General features: G+C 38.2%; 1 non-coding gene across 1 annotated transcript; it reads right to left on the reverse strand.

Moving 5' to 3' along the window:
• Nucleotides 1-18,844: 18,844 nt before the first annotated feature.
• On the reverse strand, nt 18,845-18,952 carry LOC148567631 (small nucleolar RNA R71). Its single transcript, XR_015882336.1, has one exon. It is a non-coding gene; the product is annotated as a small nucleolar RNA R71 (small nucleolar RNA).
• Between the last annotated feature and the right edge of the window lie 2,791 nt (nt 18,953-21,743).

Genomic DNA, 21,743 nt, shown 5'->3' on the forward strand with positions numbered 1-21,743 from the left:
CAATTTTGAGCTGAAACCTCAGCTAGTTTCCCTGATGCAGCAGAACTGCAAGTTTCATGGACTTCCATCTGAAGATCTTTTTCAGTTCTTAACTGAATTCTTGCAGATCTGTGATACTATTAAGACTAATGGAGTAGATCCTGAAGTCTACAGGCTCATGCTTTTCCCTTTTGCTGTAAGAGACAGAGCTAGAGTGTGGTTGGACTCTCAACCCAAAGACAGTCTGAACTCTTGGGATAAGCTGGTCACGGCTTTCTTAGCCAAGTTCTTTCCTCCTCAAAAGCTGAGCAAGCTTAGAGTGGATGTTCAAACCTTCAGACAGAAAGAAGGTGACTCTATGAAGCTTGGGAAAGATACAAGCAACTGACCAAAAAGTGTCATTCTGACATGCTTTCAGAATGGACCATCCTGGACATATTCTATGATGGTCTGTCTGAGTTAGCTAAAATGTCATTGGACACCTCTGCAGGTGGATCCATTCACCTAAAGAAAAAGCCTGCAGAAGCTCAAGAACTCATTGACATGGTTGCTAATAACCAGTTCATGTACACTTCTGAGAGGAATCCTGTGAGAAATGGGAAGCCTATGAAGAAGGGAGTTCTTGAAATTGATACTCTGAATGCCATATTGGCTCAGAACAAAATGTTGACTCAGCAAGTCAATATGATTTCTCAGAGTCTGAATGGAATGCAAGCTGCATCCAACAGTACTCAAGAGGCATCTTCTGAAGAAGAAGCTTATGATCCTGAAAACCCTGCAATAGCAGAGGTAAATTACATGGGTGAACCTTATGGAAACACCTATAACTCATCATGGAAAAATCATCCAAATTTCTCATGGAAGGATCAAAAGCCTCAACAAGGCTTTAATAATGGTGGAAGAAATAGGTTTAACAATAGTAAACCTTTTCCATCATCCACTCAGCAACAGACAGAGAACTCTAAACAAAATTCATCTAGCTTAGCAAATTTAGTCTCTGATCTATCTAAGGCCACTGTGAGTTTCATGAATGAAACAAGATCCTCCATTAGAAATTTGGAAGCACAAGTGGGCCAGCTGAGTAAAAGGATCAATGAAATCCCTCCTAGTACTCTCCCAAGCAATGCAGAAGAAAATCCAAAAGGAGAGTGCAAGGCCATTGACATAACCACCATGGCCGAACCTGTAAGGGAGGTTGAGGACGTGAATCCCAGTGAGGAAGACCTCCTGGGACGTCTAGTGATCATTAAGGAGTTTCCCTCTGAGGAACTAAAGGAATCTGAGACTCATCTAGAGACCATAGAGATTCCATTGAACCTCCTTATGCCATTCATGAGCTCTGATGAGTATTCCTCTTCTGAAGAAAATGAGGATGTTATTGAAGAGCAAGCTGCCAAGTTTCTTGGTATAATCATGAAGCTGAATGCCAAATTATTTGGTATTGAGACTTGGAAAGATGAACCTCCCTTGTTCACCAATGCACTAAGTGATCTGGATCAACTGACATTGCCTCAGAAGAAACAGGATCCTGGAAAGTTCGTAATACCTTGTACCATAGGCAACATGATCTTTGAAAAGGCTCTGTGTGACCTTGGTTCAGGGATAAACCTCATGCCCCTCTCTATAATAGAGAAACTGGGAATCTATGGGGTGCAAGCCACTAAAATCTCATTAGAGATGGCAGACAATTCAAGAAAACAGGGTTATGGACAAGTAGAGGACGTGTTAGTAAAGGTTGAAGGCCTTTACATCCCTACTGATTTCATAGTCCTAGATACTGGGAAGGATGAGGATGAATTCATCATCCTTGGAAGACCGTTCCTAGCCACAGCAAGAGCTGTGATTGATGTGGACAGAGGAGAATTGATCCTTCAATTAAATGAGGACAACCTTGTGTTTAAAACTCAAGGATCTCTCTCTGTACCCATGGAGAGGAAGCACAGTAAGCTTCTCTCATTGCAGAGTCAACCAGAGCCCCCACAGTCAAACTCTAAGTCTGGTGTTGGGAGGCCACAACCAAACTCTAAGTTTGGTGTTGAACTCCCATATCCAAACTCTAAGTTTGGTGTTGGAGAGTCTCAACAATGCTCTGAACATCTGTGAGGCTCCATGAGAGCTCACTGTCAAGCTATTGACATTAAAGAAGCGCTTGTTGGGAGGCAACCCAATTTTTATTTAGCTAATTTTCATTGTTTTTCATGTTTTATTAGGTTCATGATCATGTGGAGTCACAAAATAAATCAAAAAATTGAAAACAGAATCAAAAACAGCAGAAAAAAAATCACACCCTGGAGGAAGACCTTGCTGGCGTTTAAATGTAACGACCCAATTTTCAGTACGCCTAGGACATACCAGAAACTGAGTGCTACCAATTTGTCATCCTAATTAGTATCTATTATTTATTATATGAGCCTGATTCGTTGTTAAAAGCGTAGTTAGTTAACGAGGTACTTTTTATTTTGAAAACATTTGGATTAATAGACGGAATCATTTATAATCAATTCACAAATAATAACAGATAAAACAGTTATAAGCAACCACACATAAATACATCACAAGCAGCTAACAACATTTAGTGATCCAGACTTTATTAGAGTATAGACTTTTAGTTAGAACACCCCTAGATATAGCTAGATAATAACTATATACATATATATACATACAACATCCCAGGGCCTGACCTGTTCAAGAAGTCCCTAAGCTGGCACCCAGGCTAGTCTAGACTCTATACTCACCTATTCCCTCTAAACTACTAAAGCGAGGGAAAGTACGCTCTAAGTCTTCAAAACTCAAGTCAGTTGGAACGTCACCAAAAGGTAGAACGTCATCTGCTACTCCTCCGCACGATCATATGTCATCAAAGAGCGTCTCTCAAGTACTTCATCGTGTGGCCACATAACAGCAATATCGTACGGAGGACCTAGGCTAAAGTTTGTAGAAAAGCAAGGTGCAGACGTTGGCTGGCCTCATAGTATATACATATAAATAGGTAACGGAGTTCACCATAGACTCAGAAGACTATTTAGAGTGGAATCCTTTTTGTGAACGATCGTCAGCGAACAACGAAAAGGTACTCATGCTTCCATCTGAAGGGGGAATGGAGAGAGAAGGGGTAAGAACTGGGGAGTTCTTAGTAGGGTCGGGGTTATTAGTTAAGTTCATTAATTCCGTGTTATTTAGCAGATAAATAGCAGAATACCGAGAAGCAGTAGACAGAAAAACAGATAAATAGAGAAAATAAAGAAAACAGAAAGCAAAACACAAACAAAAGAATACAAGAAAACAAAACACAGACACAGAGAATAGAATAAAAACAAAGAAGGCATACATTCAAACAACAATCATAACAGAGGAAATGCACAACCAAATATGATGCATGTCTAGCCCTAGCGCAGGTAATGAGCTCATTTATCGGTTACATACCCGCTCCAGATGTTACCCGGAGTCCTCTGACCAGGTAAGGCTTTCCTGTTGGCAATGTCCCTCGCAAGAGTCCTTTGACTTGTGAGGCAAACCACTGCAAGAGTCCTTTGACTTGTAGGGCGGCACTAGCAACCCACTGCAAGAGTCCTTTGACTTGCATGGTGCAGCTAGTTAACTTATATCTGCCCAACACACTCTTTGTATGAGTCCTTTGACTTACAAGAGCATACACACACTCTCACTGTAAGAGTTCTTTGACTTACAGGAGCATACACACACACTCTCACTGTAAGAGTCCTTTGACTTACAGGAGTATATGCTAGTCGTGTGTTCTCGATACCTCTGTAAGAGTCCTCTGACTTACAGAATAGCGTTATAGTTAAGTATCCCAGGAAACCACTTTCAGTGGTCGTACCACCATCTATCTGACTACCTTCACGCAGCAGATCATCACATAATCATTCTCATTATCATCATTCATTATCATTCTCATTATTCATCATCACTTTCACATTCTTATGCAGTACCTCTTTCTTTCTCTGTATCTCTTTACTCTGTTTTAATTACTCTGTTCTTTGCATCTCTTTTCTCTTCTCTGATTACTCTTTTCATCTGTATCTATATTACTCTTTTTCTCTTTATCTCTTTACTTAGCTCTGGTTACTCTATTCTCTGTGTTTCTTTACTCTGCTTTGATATCTCATCATAACATATGTATTTAAAGCTTATGTAAATTTCGGTATGAATAGTTCGCCTGTCCCAAGTATAGGTTCATTAAGTCTATACTGAAACAGTTTAACTTTTCATATATTACCTAACCCTAGTCGCAACTCAAGGACTAACTATGTTGCCCTAGTTCGTTCACTAATCTCTGTCTGTTTTTCTGTCATTAAATTTTACAGACTTTTCTTCGACTTTTATCTTCTCTTCAACTTTTTATCTTTTATTTATCTTTGCCTCACTAATATGTTCTTACCACTCCCTAAGTGTTTTATGAAGGTAGTTATGAGATTCTGCGCTTAAAGTTGTCTTTCTAAAGCTTTTACAGAAAACTGCCTTTTCCGCATTATTTTATTATTTTTATTAAAATATTATTTTTAATTAAATATTATTATTTAATATTTTATTATTTTTTTATTATTTTATCATTAAATTTTCGAAAATTAACTTACTTTTACTTTTAACCTTTAAAATTCACTTTTTACCACCCGTAACTTTTAATATTTCTACTTTTACCACTCTAACTTTCAGAAATTACCAAATAACCCCCCAAACACCAAATTAATTACTTCCTTGCCCTTTTAGGAATCAAAAAGGTGTTATTCATTGTTCTTCATCACACTCAAAGTGTTCTTCATGTTCTTCATAAATTCTTCAGATTCTTTCTCTGTTTTTACCCGTTTTTCAGTCTTTTCAGCAACCGATTTTTACCATAATTCAAAATAAAATTGCAGCCACTAAAACCCCATCTTTTCTACATGATTTCAACATAAATTGAACCTCAATTTATGCTTAGGGTTTCGTTTTTCCAGCTGCCCAAGAACATGAACTTTAAAGCTTGAATTTCATCAAATTTCATCAAAATTTCACCATATTTTCACCAAGAATCAATCATGTATGCAACCAATTTTTAGCACAGCCAATTTATACAACATTCACACAAATCAAACACAAATAATCAAGATTAATTTCGTGACACCCTACCTGGTTTTGCTGCTCCTAATTCGGTTAAACTTTCAGGTGATCCTTAAGCACTTTTCCCTCCTAAATCACATCAAGAACAACTTTAAATCCAAAAACTCTCAACTGACCAAATCTCACTCAGTATGTTAGGAAGAGATATCTCACCTTATACTTGCTGGAAATTCACGTTTCTTGGCCCTCAAGTTAAGTTAAGCATGATTCCTAAGGAAGAACATCAAGAAAACACATGTTTTGCATGGTTTTCCTTGAAAACCGAATTGAAGAGGGAGGGAGACAGCCATCTCACCTTATTTTCATCCTTGATAAGTTACATGGTTATGTAGAGGAAGAAGAGAGGATCATTTTGGTGAAATCGGAGTTTTGATTTGAGTTTTGGTTCAGAAGAAATCAAGCTTTGAAGATTAAGTGTTCATGAAAGTTTCTCTCTTTTCTCTCTTGTTATTTTCGGCCAAAATGATGAAATGAGACAGCCTTGGAGGTCTTGGGGGTGTAAGGTGAGTTGTGATTGGTTGGCTTGGAGGTGGATTAAAATAATATTAAAATATCTCTGGTGTACAACTACTAAAACTAGGTGTACCAGAACACTCATAAAAACATCTCTAAAAATTATTTTCTGAGCTACTAGCATAAATGACACTAGTAACATATTTATTATGAGAATAGAACATGTATAATGAGGCCTTAGCATTGCTAAAGTCATCAGAGAGTGCTGGTGCTAAGCTGCACCAGTAAACCGTAAACCCGGTTAAACCGATTTTCTGTTTTTAACTAAAACTGACCAGGTAACCTTATAATATCATTCAAGCATTTTCTAATACTAATATAATGATAATATTATACTATTATCTCTCTTCTCTCATAAATCGAGTCCGGTTTGTCAAACTGAGACTATTTACGAAAAACCGAATCAAAATCCCTAACCGATACGGTTCAAAAACTAGGTTCTTCGTGACCGCGTTATCGAGCTTGTCTCAACTAAGGTTCTGAGTTAAAGATAATATAATGACAATGAGGATTGAGATGCTTGATGATATAGAAGAGGTATTCCCTTTACTGATCTTTTGGAGAAATCTGTGTATTCAGAAATGATCTCGCGTACTCGAAAATTAGGGTTGTTACATTCTACCCTCCTAAAAGAAAATTTTGCCCTCAAAATTTCCTTTACCTGTAAACAGGCTCGGATAATCATCCCTTACCTTATCTTCGAATTCCAAAATTATGCGCAATAGTTAATGAAGGGAAGGAATATATTATACCCTTATTATATAGTACATTTAAAGAGCAAGTCTTGACATAACACTAACCTTGGATCACGGAATCTTAGTACAGAGCATCATCAACAGTCATGGTAGATATTCATCCTAATAGTTGTGTTCTGGCTGGATCTTGAACAAACCTATTTGGGCAAGCCCTGGCCATATGTCCAGGTTCTCCGCAAGTATAACAATTGTTTGTTCCATACTGACAAGGTCTATTACCATGATCTTTCCCACACCTTGAGCATATTGAAATACCCTGAGATTGACCTCCTCGTTCCTGTCCCAGATTATAGTTATGGTTGTTGTTGTTGTTGCGAGCAAGAAAATCACCATTCCATTGATTCCTATTTTGGCGCCGATATTGATCATTGGCTTTAAAGTTGCAACCTTGAGGGGCTAAATTCTGAATAAGGTCTCTTCATGAGGCCTCCCTATGATCTGCTCGAGCTATCGCCGCCTTCTTCGAACATTCTTCCACTAGTTTACTTTTATTCACCAGTTCAGCAAAATTTCGTATCTCTAGCGGAACAACAGAATTCATCAGTTCTTCTCGGAGTCCTCCTTCAAACTTCAGACACTTCCATTCCTCAAAGTCGGCCGGGTTCCCTTGACAAATCTTGGAGAAATGGCACAAGTCATCGAACTTACGGGCGTACTCAGCAATAGTCATATCCTCTTGCTTCAGTTGCATAAGCTCTATCTCCTTAGCGTCACGTGCCGCTCTCGGAAAATACTTCTTATAGAATTCGTCCCTAAAGGTATCCCAAGGAATGTCACCTTCATTTTGTTGCAGCAGTCGCTATATCCCCTGCCACCAATACTCAGCCTCTCCTTCGAGCATATAGGTAGCAAACTCTACATGTTGGCCTTCCGGAACATGTTGTGCTCGCAGTGATCGCTCGATACCCCGGAACCAGTTGTCGGCATCAGTCACAACGAGTGTACCTTTGAACTTAGGTGGATTCACTTTCAGAAAAGTAGCAAGGGTCATGGGTTTATCAGGATGCGCTGGATCAGTCTCATTGTTCCCATTATCCTCTCCATTTTCGTTTTCATTTCCATTTCTCACTCCAAGACGCTCAACAGCTTTAGCAGCAGCCATTGCAGCCTCACGCACTACATCAGCTACAGTGTTCATCGTAGCCATAAACGTTTCCTGATCTCTCTCTCGGTTATCACTAGGGGTTTCTTTCCGCGCACTCCGTCTCTGTGGTCTCATTATAGCGTTGTTCACACCAAACAATCATTATTAAGGTGATCAGTCTCAATACTTCAAGTTAAGTGTGAACATTTCCCAAAATCAAAGCACAGAAACGATCATGCAATACATATCAATAAGATATGCTATAAGCATGAGACACACAACAGAGTTTGCAATGAAGCATAGTCAGTCCACTCCCCAAGCTCTACCGGGAACGAACTGCTCTGATACTAAATTGTAACGACCCAATTTTCAGTACGCCTAGGACATACCAGAAACTGAGTGCTACCAATTTGTCATCCTAATTAGTATCTATTATTTATTATATGAGCCTGATTCGTTGTTAAAAGCGTAGTTAGTTAACGAGGTACTTTTTTTTTTTTGAAAACATTTGGATTAATAGACGGAATCATTTATAATCAATTCACAAATAATAACAGATAAAACAGTTATAAGTAACCACACATAAATACATCACAAACAGCTAACAACATTTAGTGATCCAGCCTTTATTAGAGTATAGAATTTTAGTTAGAACACCCCTAGATATAGCTAGATAATAACTATATACATATATATACATACAACATCCCAGGCCCTGACCTATTCAAGAAGTCCCTAAGCTGGCACCCAGGCTAGTCTAGACTCTATACTCACCTATTCCCTCTAAACTACTAAAGCGAGGGAAAGTACGCTCTAAGTCTTCAAAACTCAAGTCAGGTGGAACGTCACCAAAAGGTAGAACATCATCTGTTACTCCTCTGCACGATCATATGTCATCAAAGAGCGTCTCTCAAGTACTTCATCGAGTGGCCACATAACAGCAATATCGTACGGAGGACTTAGGCTAAAGTTTGTAGAAAAGCGGGGTGCAGACGTTGGCTGGCCTCATAGTATATACATATAAACAGGTAATGGAGTTCACCCTAGACTCAGAAGACTATTTAGAGTGGAATCCTTTTTGTGAAGGATCGTCAGCGAACTACGGAAAGGTACTCATGCTTCCATCTGAAGGGGGAAAGAGAGAAGGGGTAAGAACTGGGGAGTTCTTAGTAGGGTCGGGGTTATTAGTTAAGTTCATTAATTCCGCGTTATTTAGCAGATAAATAGCAGAATACTGAGAAGCAGTAGACAGAAGAAACAGATAAATAGAGAAAATAAAGAAAACAGAAAGCAAAACACAAACAAAAGAATACAAGAAAACAAAAAATAGACACAGAGAATAGAATAAAAACAAAGAAGGCATACATTCAAACAACAACCATAACAGAGGAAATGCGCAACCAAATATGATGCATGTCTAGCCCTAGCGCAGGTAATGAGCTCATTTGTCGGTTACATACCTGCTCTCGACGTTACCCGGAGTCCTCTGACCAGGTAAGGCTTTCCTGTTGGCAATGTCCCTCGCAAGAGTCCTTTGACTTGTGAGGCAAACCACTGCAAGAGTCCTTTGACTTGCAGGGCGGCACTAGCAACCCACTGCAAGAGTCCTTTGACTTGCATGGCGGAGCTAGTTAACTTATATCTGCCCAACACACTCTTTGTATGAGTCCTTTGACTTACAAGAGCATACACACACTCTCACTGTAAGAGTCCTTTGACTTACAGGAGCATACACAGACACTCTCACTGTAAGAGTCCTTTGACTTACAGGAGTATATGCTAGTCGTGTGTTCTCGATACCTCTGTAAGAGTCCTCTGACTTACAGAATAGCATTATAGCTAAGTATCCCAGGAAAGCACTCTCAGTGGTCGTACGACCATCTATCTGACTGCCTTCACGTAGCAGATCATCACATAATCATTCTCATTATCATTCTCATTATTCATCATCACTTTCATATTCTTATGTAGTACCTCTTTCTTTCTCTGTATCTCTTTACTCTATTTTAATTACTCTGTTCTTTGCATCTCTTTTCTCTTCTCTGATTACTCTTTTCATCTGTATCTATATACTCTTTTTCTCTTTATCTCTTTACTTTACTCTGGTTACTCTGTTCTCTGTGTTTCTTTACTCTGCTTTGATATCTCATCATAACATATGTATTTAAAGCTTATGTAAATTTCGGTATGAATAGTTCGCCTGTCCCAAGTAAAGGTTCATTAAGTCTATACTGAAACAGTTTAACTTTTCATATAATACCTAACCCTAGTCGCAACTCAAGGACTAACTATGTTGCCCTAGTTCGTTCACTAATCTCTGTCTGTTTTTCTGTCATTAAAACTTTACAGACTTTTCTTCGACTTTTATCTTCTCTTCAACTTTTTATCTTTTATTTATCTTTGCCTCACTAATATGTTCTTACCACTCCCTAAGTGTTTTATGAAGGTAGTTATGAGATTCTGCGCTTAAAGTTGTCTTTCTAAAGCTTTTACAGAAAACTGCCTTTTCCGCATTATTTTATTATTTTTATTAAAATATTATTTTTAATTAAATATTATTATTTAATATTTTATTATTTTTTTATTATTTTATCATTAAATTTTCGGAAATTAACTTACTTTTACTTTTAACCTTTAAAATTCACTTTTTACCACCCGTAACTTTTAATATTTCTACTTTTACCACCCTAACTTTCAGAAATTACCAAATAACCCCCCAAACACCAAATTAATTACTTCCTTGCCCTTTTATAAATCAAAAAGGTGTTCTTCATTGTTCTTCATCACACTCAAAGTGTTCTTCATGTTCTTCATAAATTCTTCAAATTCTTTCTCTGTTTTTACCCGTTTTTCAGTCTTTTCAACAACCGATTTTTACCATAATTCAAAATAAAATTGCAGCCATTAAAACCCCATCTTTTCTACATGATTTCAACATAAATTGAACCTCAATTTAAGCTTAGGGTTTCGTTTTTCCAGCTGCCCAAGAACATGAACTTTAAAGCTTGAATTTCATCAAATTTCATCAAAATTTCACCATATTTTCACCAAGAATCAATCATGTATGCAACCAATTTTTAGCACAGCCAATTTATACAACATTCACACAAATCAAACACAAATAATCAAGATTAATTTCGTGACACCCTACCTGGTTTTGCTGCTCCTAATTCGGTTAAACTTTCAGGTGATCCTTAAGCACTTTTCCCTCCTAAATCACATCAAGAACAACCTTAAATCCAAAAACTCTCAACTGACCAAATCTCACTCAGTATGTTAGGAAGAGATATATCACCTTATACTTGCTGGAAATTCACGTTTCTTGGCCCTCAAGTCAAGTTAAGCATGATTCCTAAGGAAGAACATCAAGAAAACACATGTTTTGCATGGTTTTCCTTGAAAACCGAATTGAAGAGGGAGGGAGACAGCCATCTCACCTTATTTCCATCCTTGATAAGTTACATGGTTATGTAGAGGAAGAAGAGAGGATCATTTTGGTGAAATCAGAGTTTTGATTTGAGTTTTGGTTCAGAAGAAATCAAGCTTTGAAGATTAAGTGTTCATGAAAGTTTCTCTCTTTTCTCTCTTGTTATTTTCGGCCAAAATGATGAAATGAGACAGCCTTGGAGGTCTTGGGGGTGTAAGGTGAGTTTTGATTGGTTGGCTTGGAGGTGGATTAAAATAATATTAAAATATCTCTGGTGTACAACTACTAAAACTAGGTGTACCGGAACACTCGTAAAAACATCTCTAAAAATTATTTTCTGAGCTAATAGCATAAATGACACTAGTAACATATTTATTATGATAATAGAACATATATAATGAGGCCTTAGCATTGCTAAAGTCATCAGAGAGTGCTGGTGCTAAGCTGCACCAGTAAACCGTAAACCCGATTAAACTGATTTTCTGTTTTTAACTAAAACTGACCAGGTAACCTTATAATATCATTCAAGCATTTTCTAATACTAATATAATGATAATATTATACTATTATCTCTCTTCTCTCATAAATCGAGTCCGGTTTGTCAAACTGAGACTATTTACGAAAAACCGAATCAAAATCCCTAACCGATACAGTTCAAAAACTAGGTTCTTCGTGACCGCGTTATCGAGCTTGTCTCAACTAAGGTCCTGAGTTAAAGATAATATAATGACAATGAGGATTGAGATGCTTGATGATACAGAAGAGGTATTCCCTTTACTGATCTTTCGGAGAAATCTGTGTATTCAGAAATGATCTCGCGTACTCGAAAATTAGGGTTGTTACATTAAACGCCAGTAAGAAGCATGTTTTGGGCGTTCAACGCCAGAACAGAGCATGGTTTTGGCGCTGAACGCCAGAAATGGGCAGCATCTGGGCGTTTGAACGCCAGAAGTGCACCCTGGAGAAGAGATGGCACTGAACGCCCAGAACAAGCATGGTTCTGGCGTTCAACTCCAGAAATAGGCAACAAATGGGCGTTCAACGTTCAGAACAAGCACCAATCTGGTGCTGAATGCCCAGAGTTGTGTGCAAAGGCATTTTGCATGCCTAATTTGGTGCATCACCTCAAGATCTGTGGACCTCACAAGATCACTTCAGGATCTATGGACCCCACAGGATCCCCACCTACCTCCACTCACTTCTTCTCACCCCTCTTTCACACAATCCCATAAACACTCTTCCCCAAAACTCTTCACCAATCACCTCAATCTCTCTTCCCCATCACCTCTTCACCACTCACATCCATCCACTCTCCCCCATAAACCTACCTCATAAACTCCATCTACCTTCAAAATTAAAAATCAATTTCCCACCCAAATCCACCCTAAATGGCCGAACTTACCCCCCTCCCTTCCCTATATATAACCCACCATTCTTCCTCATTTTCACACAACACAACCCTCTTTTCTCTTCTTGGCCGAAACACACCTCCCCCTCCTCTCCATATTTTCTTCTTCTTCTTCATCTATTCTTTCTTCTCTTTCTCGAGGGCGAGCAAAATTCTAAGTTTGGTGTGGTAAAAGCATAAGCTTTTTGTTTTTCCATTACCATTGATGGCACCTAAGACCAGAGAATCCTCTAGAAAAGGGAAATGGAAGACAAAAGCTTCCTCCTCCGAGTCATGGGAGATGGAAAGATTCATCTCCAAAGCTCATCAAGACCACTTCTATGATATTGTGGCCAAGAAGAAGGTGATCCCTGAGGTCCCTTTCAAGCTCAAAAAGAATGAGTATCCGGAGATCCGACATGAAATCCAAAGAAGAGGTTGGAAAGTTCTAACAAAACCCATCCAACAAGTCGGCATCCTAATGGTTCAAGAGTTTTATGCCAATGCATGGATCACTAGGAACCATGATCAAAGTAAGAACCCGGACCCAAAGAATTATCTCACAATGGTTCGGGGGAAATACTTAGATTTTAGTCCGGAAAATGTGAGGTTGGCGTTTAACTTGCCTATGATGCAAGGAGATGCACGCCCCTACACTAGAAGGGTCAACTTTAATCAAAGGTTGGACCAAGTCCTCATGGACATATGTGTGGAAGGAGCTCAATGAAAGATTGATTCCAAAGGTAAGCCGGTTCAACTAAGAAGATTGGACCTCAAGCCTGCAGCTAGAGGATGGTTAGAGTTCATCCAACGCTCCATCATCCCCACTAGCAACCGATCCGAAGTTACTGTGGATCGGGCCATCATGATTCATAGCATCATGATTGGAGAGGAAGTAGAAGTTCATGAAGTCATCTCCCTTGAACTCTACAAAATAGCCGAAAAGTCCTCCCCCATGGCAAGGCTAGCTTTTCCTCATCTTATTTGCCATCTATGTTACTCAGCTGGAGCTTTCATAGAAGGAGACATTCCTATTGAGGAAGAGAAGCCCATCACTAAGAAAAGGATGGAGCAAGCAAGAGAGCCCATTCATGGAGCTCAAGAGGCGCAGGAAGCTCATCACCATGGGATCCCGGAGATGCCTCAAATGCATTTTCCTCTACAAAATTATTGGGAGCAAATCAACACCTCCCTAGGAGAATTAAGTTCCAACATGGGACAACTAAGGGTGGAACATCAAGAGCACTCCATCATCCTTCATGAAATTAGAGAAGATCAAAAAGCAATGAGGGAGGAGCAACAAAGACAAGGAAAAGACATAGAAGAGCTCAAGGATATCATTGGTTCCTCAAGAAGGAAACGCCACCATCACTAAGGTGGACTCATTCCTTGTTCTTACATTCTCTGTTTTTCGTTTCTATGTTAAGTGCTTATCTAAGTTTGTGTCTTCATTACATGATCATTAGTATTTAGTAACATTGTCTTAAAGTTATGAATGTCCTATGAATCCATCACCTCTCTTAAATGAAAAATGTTTTAATTCAAAAGAACAAGAAGTACATGAGTTTTGAATTTATCCTTGAACTTAGTTTAATTATATTGATGTGGTGACAATGCTTCTTGTTTTCTGAATGAATGCTTGAACAGTGCATATGTCTTTTGAAGTTGTTGTTTAAGAATGTTAAATATGTTGGCTCTTGAAAGAATGATGACAAGGAGACATGTTATTTGATAATCTGAAAAATCATAAAAATGATTCTTGAAGCAAGAAAAAGCAGCAAAGAACAAAGCTTGCAGAAAAAAAAATGGCGAAAAAAAAAAGAGAAAAAGCAAGCAGAAAAATCCAAAGCTCTTAAAACCAAAAGGCAAGGCAAAAAGCCAATAACCCTCAAAACCAAAAGGCAAGGGTAATAAAAAGGATCCCAAGGCTATGAGCATCAATGGATAGGAGGGCCTAAAGGTATAAAATCCTGGCCTAAGCGGCTAAACCAAGCTGTCCCTAACCATGTGCTTGTGGCGTGTAGGTGTCAAGTGAAAACTTGAGAGTGAGCGGTTAAAGTCAAGGTCCAAAGCAAAAAAAGAGTGTGCTTAAGAACCCTGGACACCTCTAATTGGGGACTTTAGCAAAGCTGAGTCACAATCTGAAAAGGTTCACCCAATTATGTGTCTGTGGCATTTATGTATCCGGTGATAATACTGGAAAACAAAGTGCTTAGGGCCACGGCCAAGACTCATAAAATAGCTGTATTCAAGAATCATCATACTAAACTAGGAGAGTCAATAATACTATCTGAACTCTGAGTTCCTATAGATGCCAATCATTCTGAACCTCAATGGATAAAGTGAGATGCCAAAACTATTCAAGAGGCAAAAAGCTACAAGTCCCGCTCATCTGATTGGAGCTATGTTTCATTGATAGTTTGGAATTTATAGTATATTCTCTTCTTTTTATCCTACTTGATTTTCAGTTGCTTGGGGACAAGCAACAATTTTAGTTTGGTGTTGTGATGAGCGGATAATTTATACGCTTTTTGGCATTATTTTTATGTTAAATTCACATTTCTGGACTTTACTATGAGTTTGTGTGTTTTTCTATGATTTCAGGTATTTTCTGGCTGAAATTGAGGGACTTGAGCAAAAATCAGATTCAGAGGTTGAAGAAGGACTGCTGATGCTGTTGGATTCTGACCTCCCTGCACTCAAAATGGATTTTATGAAGCTACAAAACTCAAAATGGCACGCTTCCAATTGCGTTGGAAAGTAGACATCTAGGGCTTTCCAGAAATATATAATAGTCCATACTTTGCCCATGTTTAGACGATGCAAACTGGCGTTTAACGCCAGCTCTCTGCTCAAATCTGGCGTCCAGCGCCAGAAACAAGTTGCAAAGTGGAGTTCAACGCCCAAACTGGCACAAAAGCTGGTGTTTAACTCCAATAATGACCTCTCCACGTGTAGACTTCAAGCTCAGCCCAAGCACACACCAAGTGGGCCCCGGAAGTGGATTTATGCATCAATTACTTACTTCTGTAAACCCTAGTAACTAGTTTAGTATAAATAGGACTTTTTACTATTGTATTAGATATCTTTGGATTATATTTTGATCTAGTGATCTCGTTTTGGGGGCTGGCCATTTGGCCATGCCTGAACCTTTCACTTATGTATTTTTAACGGTAGAGTTTCTACACTCCATAGATTAAGGTGTGGAGCTCTGCTGTTCCTCAAAGATTAATGCAAAGTACTACTGTTTTTCTATTCAATTCAACTTATTCCGCTTCTAAGATATTCATTCGCATTTCAACCTGAATGTGATGAATGTGACAATCATCATAATTCCCTATGAACGCGTGCCTGACAACCACTTCCGTTCTACCTTAGATTGAATGAGTATCTCTTGGATCTCTTAATCAGAATCTTCGTGGTGTAAGCTAGATTGATGGCGGCATTCATGAGAGTCCAGAAAGTCTAATCCTTGTCTGTGGTATTCCGAGTAGGGTTCAGGGATTGAATGACTGTGACGAGCTTCAAACTCGCGAGTGCTGGGCGTAGTGACAGACGCAAAAGGAGGGTGAATCCTATTCCAGTATGATCGAGAACCTCAGATGATTAGCCGTGCTGTGACAGAGCATTTGGACCATTTTCACAAGAGGATGGGATGTAGCCATTGACAACGGTGATGCCCTTACATAAAGCCAGCCATGGAAAGGAGTAAGACTGATTGGATGAAGGCAGCAGGAAAGCAGAGGTTCAGAGGAACGAAAGCATCTCTATGCGCTTATCTGAAATTCTCACCAATGATTTACATAAGTATTTCTATCCTTCTTTTATTATTTAATTTTGAAAACTCCATAATTATTTTATATCCGCCTGACTGAGATTTACAAGGTGACCATAGCTTGCTTCATACCAACAATCTCCGTGGGATCGACCCTTACTCACGTAAGGTTTATTACTTGGACGAACCAGTGCACTTGCTGGTTAGTTGTATCGAAGTTGTGACAAATTATGAATTGAGATTACAATTGAGCGTACCATGTTGATGGCGCCATTGATGATCACAATTTCGTGCACAAAGTTTTTGGCGCCGTTGCCGGGGATTCTTCGAGTTTGGACAACTGACGGTTTATCTTGTTGCTCAGATTGGGTAACTTTCTTTTCGTTTTCTTTTCAAAAATTTTCAAAAATTTTTCAAAAAAATCTTTCAAAAATTTCTCCTTTGTTTTCGAAAATATTTTAAAATAAAAATGTTTTCAAAAATATATTTTTCTTCATAATTTTTAAGAATGAATTCTAGTGTTTCATGAAGCATGTTGAAGCCTGGCTGGCTGTAGGGAATGTCAGGCGTGTCATGTCTGAGTTACATACTAAAGCTTGGCTGGCTATTAAGCCATACCTGACCCTTTGATTGGAGCTTTAGACTAAAGAGCATAAGATTCCTCGAATTCATATTAAAAATTTTGGAATCCTTATTTTTCTTTTTCAAAATGATTTTCGAAAAAAAAAATTTTAATTAAAAGAAAATACAAAAAAAAATCATAAAATCATAAAAATCAAAAAAATATTTCGTGTTTCTTGTTTGAGTCTTGAGTCAAATTGTAAGTTTGGTGTCAATTGCATGTTTTAAAGCTTGCATAAAATTTTCGAAAAATTCATGCATTCATAGTGTTCTTCATGATCTTCAAGTTGTTCTTGGTAAGTCTTCTTGTTTGATCTTGATGTTTTCTTGTTTTGTGTCTTTTCTTGTTTTTCATATGCATTTTTGCATTCATAGTGTCTAAACATGAAAGATTTCTAAGTTTGGTGTCTTGCATGTTTTCTTTGCATATAAAATTTTCAAAAATAAGTTCTTGATGTTCATCATGATCTTCATAGTGTTCTTGGTGTTCATCTTGACATTCATAGCATTCTTGCATGCATTCATTGTTTTGATCTAAAATTTCCATGCATTGAGCATTTTTAGTGTTTTTCTCTCTCATCATTAAAAAATCAAAAATAAAAAATATCTTTCCCTTTTTCTCTCTTAAAATTTCAAAAATTAGATTTGATTTTTTCAAAAATTTTTAAAATTTAGTTATTTTTATAAGTCAAATCAAATTTTCAATTTAAAAATCTTATCTTTTTCAAAATCTTTTTCAAAAATCATATCTTTTTCACTCTTCTTATTTATTTTCGAAAATTTTTAAAATATTTTTCAAAAATCTTTTTCTTATCTTTATCTCATAATTTTCGAAAATAACATCATCAATTAATGTTTTGATTCAAAAATTTCAAGTTTGTTACTTGCTTGTTAAGAAAGATTCAAACTTTAAGTTCTAGAATCATAGTTTGTGATTTCTTGTGAATCAAGTCATTAATTGTGATTTTAAAAATCAAATCTTTTTCAAAACTAATTTCAATCATATCTTTTCAAAAATATCTTATTATCTTATCTTTTTCAAAATCTTATCTCTTTCAAAATTTGATTTTAAAATATCTTTTCTAACTTCCTATCTTCTTATCTTTTCAAAATTGATTTTCAAATTTGTTTCAACTAACTAACTAACTCTTTGTTTGTTTCCTATCTTTTTCAAAACCACCTAACTAACTCTCTCTCTCTAATTTTCGAAAATATCTTCCCTCTTTTTCAAAATTTATTTTTAATTAACTAACTACTTTAATTTTTTATTTCTATTTTCGAAAAACTACTAACCTTTTTCAAAAACTATTTTCAAAAATCACTAACTCTTTTTCAAAAAAAAAATATTATTTTCGAAATTTTCCCTCTCTCATCTTATTCTATTTATTTATTCATCCACTAACATCTCCTCCTCACATCACTCACCAAAAATCCGAACTCCCTCTCTCTCTGAGTTCAGATTTTCTTCTTCTTTCCTTCTACTCACACAAGGACCTCTATACTGTGGTATAAAGGATCCCTATTATTATTATTATTATTATTATTATTATTATTATTATTATTATTATTATTATTATTATTATTATTATTATTATTATTATTATTATTATTATTATTATTATTATTATTTCTGTGCCCTCTTCTTTGTCATATGAGCAGGAGCAAGGACAAGAATATTCTTGTTGAAGCAGATCCAGAACCTGAAAGGACTCTGAAGAGGAAACTAAGAGAAGCTAAATTACAACAATCCAGAGATAACCTTTCAGAAATTTTCGAACAGGAAGAGGAGATGGCAGCCAAAAATAATAATAATGCAAGGAGGATGCTTGGTGACTTTACTGCACCAAATTCCAATTTACATGGAAGAAGCATCTCCATTCCTGCTATTGCAGCAAACAATTTTGAGCTGAAACCTCAGCTAGTTTCTCTGATGCAGCAGAACTGCAAGTTTCATTGACTTCCATCTGAAGATCCTTTTCATTTCTTAACTAAATTCTTGCAGACCTGTGATACTGTGAAGACTAATGGAGTAGATCTTGAAGTCTACAGGCTCATGCTTTTCCCTTTTGCTGTAAGAGACAGAGCTAGAGTGTGGTTGGACTCTCAACCCAAAGACAGCCTGAACTCTTGGGATAAGCTGGTCACGGCTTTCTTAGCCAAGTTCTTTCCTCCTCAAAAGCTGAGAAAGCTTAGAGTGGATGTTCAAACCTTCAGACAGAAAGAAGGTGAATCCCTCTATGAAGCTTGGGAAAGATACAAGCAACTGACCAAAAAGTGTCCTTCTGACATGCTTTCAGAATGGACCATCCTGGACATATTCTATGATGGTCTGTTTGAGTTAGCTAAAATGTCATTGGACACCTCTGCAGGTGGATCCATTCACCTAAAGAAAATGCCCGCAGAAGCTCAAGAACTCATTGACATGGTTGCTAATAACCAGTTCATGTACACTTCTGAGAGGAATCCTGTGAGTAATGGGAAGCCTATAAAGAAGGGAGTTCTTGAAATTGATACTCTGAATGCCATATTGGCTCAGAATAAAATATTGACTCAGCAAGTCAATATGATTTCTCAGAGTCTGAATGGAATGCAAGCTGCATCCAACAGTACTCAAGAGGCATCTTTTGAAGAAGAAGCTTATGATCCTGAAAACCCTACAATAGCAGAGGTAAATTACATGGGTGAACCTTATGGAAACACCTATAACTCATCATGGAGAAATCATCCAAATTTCTCATGGAAGGATCAAAAGCCTCAACAAGGCTTTAATAATGGTGGAAGAAATAGGTTTAACAATAGTAAACTTTTTCCATCATCCACTCAGCAACAGACAGAGAACTCTGAACAAAATCCATCTAGCTTAGCAAATTTAGTCTCTGATCTATCTAAGGCCACTGTGATTTTGATGAATGGAACAAGATCCTCCATTAGAAATTTGGAAGCACAAGTGGGCCAGCTGAGTAAAAGGATCACTGAAATCCCTCCTAGTACTCTCCCAAGCAATACAGAAGAAAATCCAAAAGGAGAGTGCAAGGCCATTGACATAACCACCATGGCCGAACCTGTAAGGGAGGTTGAGGACGTGAATCCTAGTGAGGAAGACCTCCTGGGACATCCAGTGATCAATAAGGAGTTTCCCTCTGAGGAACCAAAGGAATCTGAGACTCATCTAGAGACCATAGAGATTCCATTGAACCTCCTTATGCCATTCATGAGCTCTGATGAGTATTCCTCTTCTGAAGAAAATGAGGATGTTACTGAAGAGCAAGCTGCCAAGTTTCTTGGTACAATCATGAAGCTGAATGCCAAATTATTTGGAATTGAGACTTGGGAAGATGAACCTCCCTTGTTCACCAATGAACTAAGTGATCTGGATCAACTGACATTGCCTCAGAAGAAACAGGATCCTGGAAAGTTCGTAATACCTTGTACCATAGGCAACATGATCTTTGAAAAGGCTTTGTGTGACCTTGGTTCAGGGATAAACCTCATGCCCCTCTCTGTAATAGAGAAACTGGGAATCGATGGGGTGCAAGCCACTAAAATCTCATTAGAGATGGAAAACAATTCAAGAAAACAGGGTTATGGACAAGTAGAGGACGTGTTAGTAAAGGTTGAAGGCCTTTACATCCCTGCTGATTTCATAGTCCTAGATACTGAGAAGGATGAGGATGAATTCATCATCCTTGGAAGACCCTTCCTAGCCACAGCAAGAGCTGTGATTGATGTGGACAGAGGAGAATTGATCCTTCAATTAAATGAGGACAACCTTGTGTTTAAAACTCAAGGATCTCTCTCTGTACCCATCGAGAGGAAGCACAGTAAGCTTCTCTCATTGCAGACTCAACCAGAGCCCGCATAGTCAAACTCTAAGTTTGGTGTTGGGAGGCCACAACTAAACTCTAAGTTTGGTGTTGAACTCCCATATCCAAACTCTAAGTTTGGTGTTGGAGAGTCTCAACAATGCTCTGAACATCTGTGAGGCTCCATGAGAGCCCACTGTCAAGCTATTGACATTAAAGAAGCGCCTGTTGGGAGGCAACCCAATTTTTATTTAGCTAATTTTCGTTGTTTTATTAGGTTCATGATCATGTGGAGTCACAAAATAAATCAAAAAATTGAAAACAGAATCAAAAATAGCAGAAAAAAAAATCACACCCTAGAGGAAGACCTTACTGGCGTTTAAACGCCAGTAAGAAACATGTTTTGGGCGTTCAACGCCAGAACAGAGCATGGTTCTGGCGCTGAACGCCGAAAATGGGCAGCATCTGGGCGTTTGAACGCTAGAAATGCACCCTGGAGAAGAGCTGGCGCTGAACGCCCAGAACAAGCAGGGTTCTGGCGTTCAACGCCAGAAATAGGCAACAAATGGGCGTTGAATGCCCAGAACAAGCACCAATCTGGCGCTGAACGCCCAGAGTTGTGTGCAAAGGCATTTTGCATGCCTAATTTGGTGCAAGGTTGTAAATCCTTGAACACCTCAGGATCTGTGGACCCCACAGGATCCCCACCTACCTCCACTCACTTCTTCTTACCCCTCTTTCACACAATCCCATAAACACTCTTCCCCAAAACTCTTCACCAATCACCTTAATCTCTCTTCCCCATCACCTCTTCACCACTCACATCCATCCACTCTCCCCCATAAACCTACCTCATAAATTCCACCTACCTTCAAAATTCAAAATCAATTTCCCACCCAAACCCACCCTAAATGGCCGAACTTACCCCCCTCCCTTCCCTATATATAACCCTCCATTCTTCCTCATTTTCACACAACACAACCCTCTTTTCTCTTCTTGGCCGAAACACACCTCCCCCCTCCTCTCCATATTTTCTTCTTCTTCTTCATCTATTCTTTCTTCTCTTGCTCGAGGGCGAGCAAAATTCTAAGTTTGGTGTGGTAAAAGCATAAGCTTTTTGTTTTTCCATTACCATTGATGGCACCTAAGACCGGAGAATCCTCTAGAAAAGGGAAAGGGAAGACAAAAGCTTCCTCCTCCGAATCATGGGAGATGGAAAGATTCATCTCCAAAGCTCATCAAGACCACTTCTATGATATTGTGGCCAAGAAGAAGGTGATC

The sequence above is a fragment of the Arachis ipaensis genome, chromosome B4, assembly GCF_059453495.1.
Source record: "Arachis ipaensis isolate K30076 ecotype BB chromosome B4, ASM5945349v1, whole genome shotgun sequence".
NCBI lineage: Eukaryota > Viridiplantae > Streptophyta > Magnoliopsida > Fabales > Fabaceae > Arachis > Arachis ipaensis.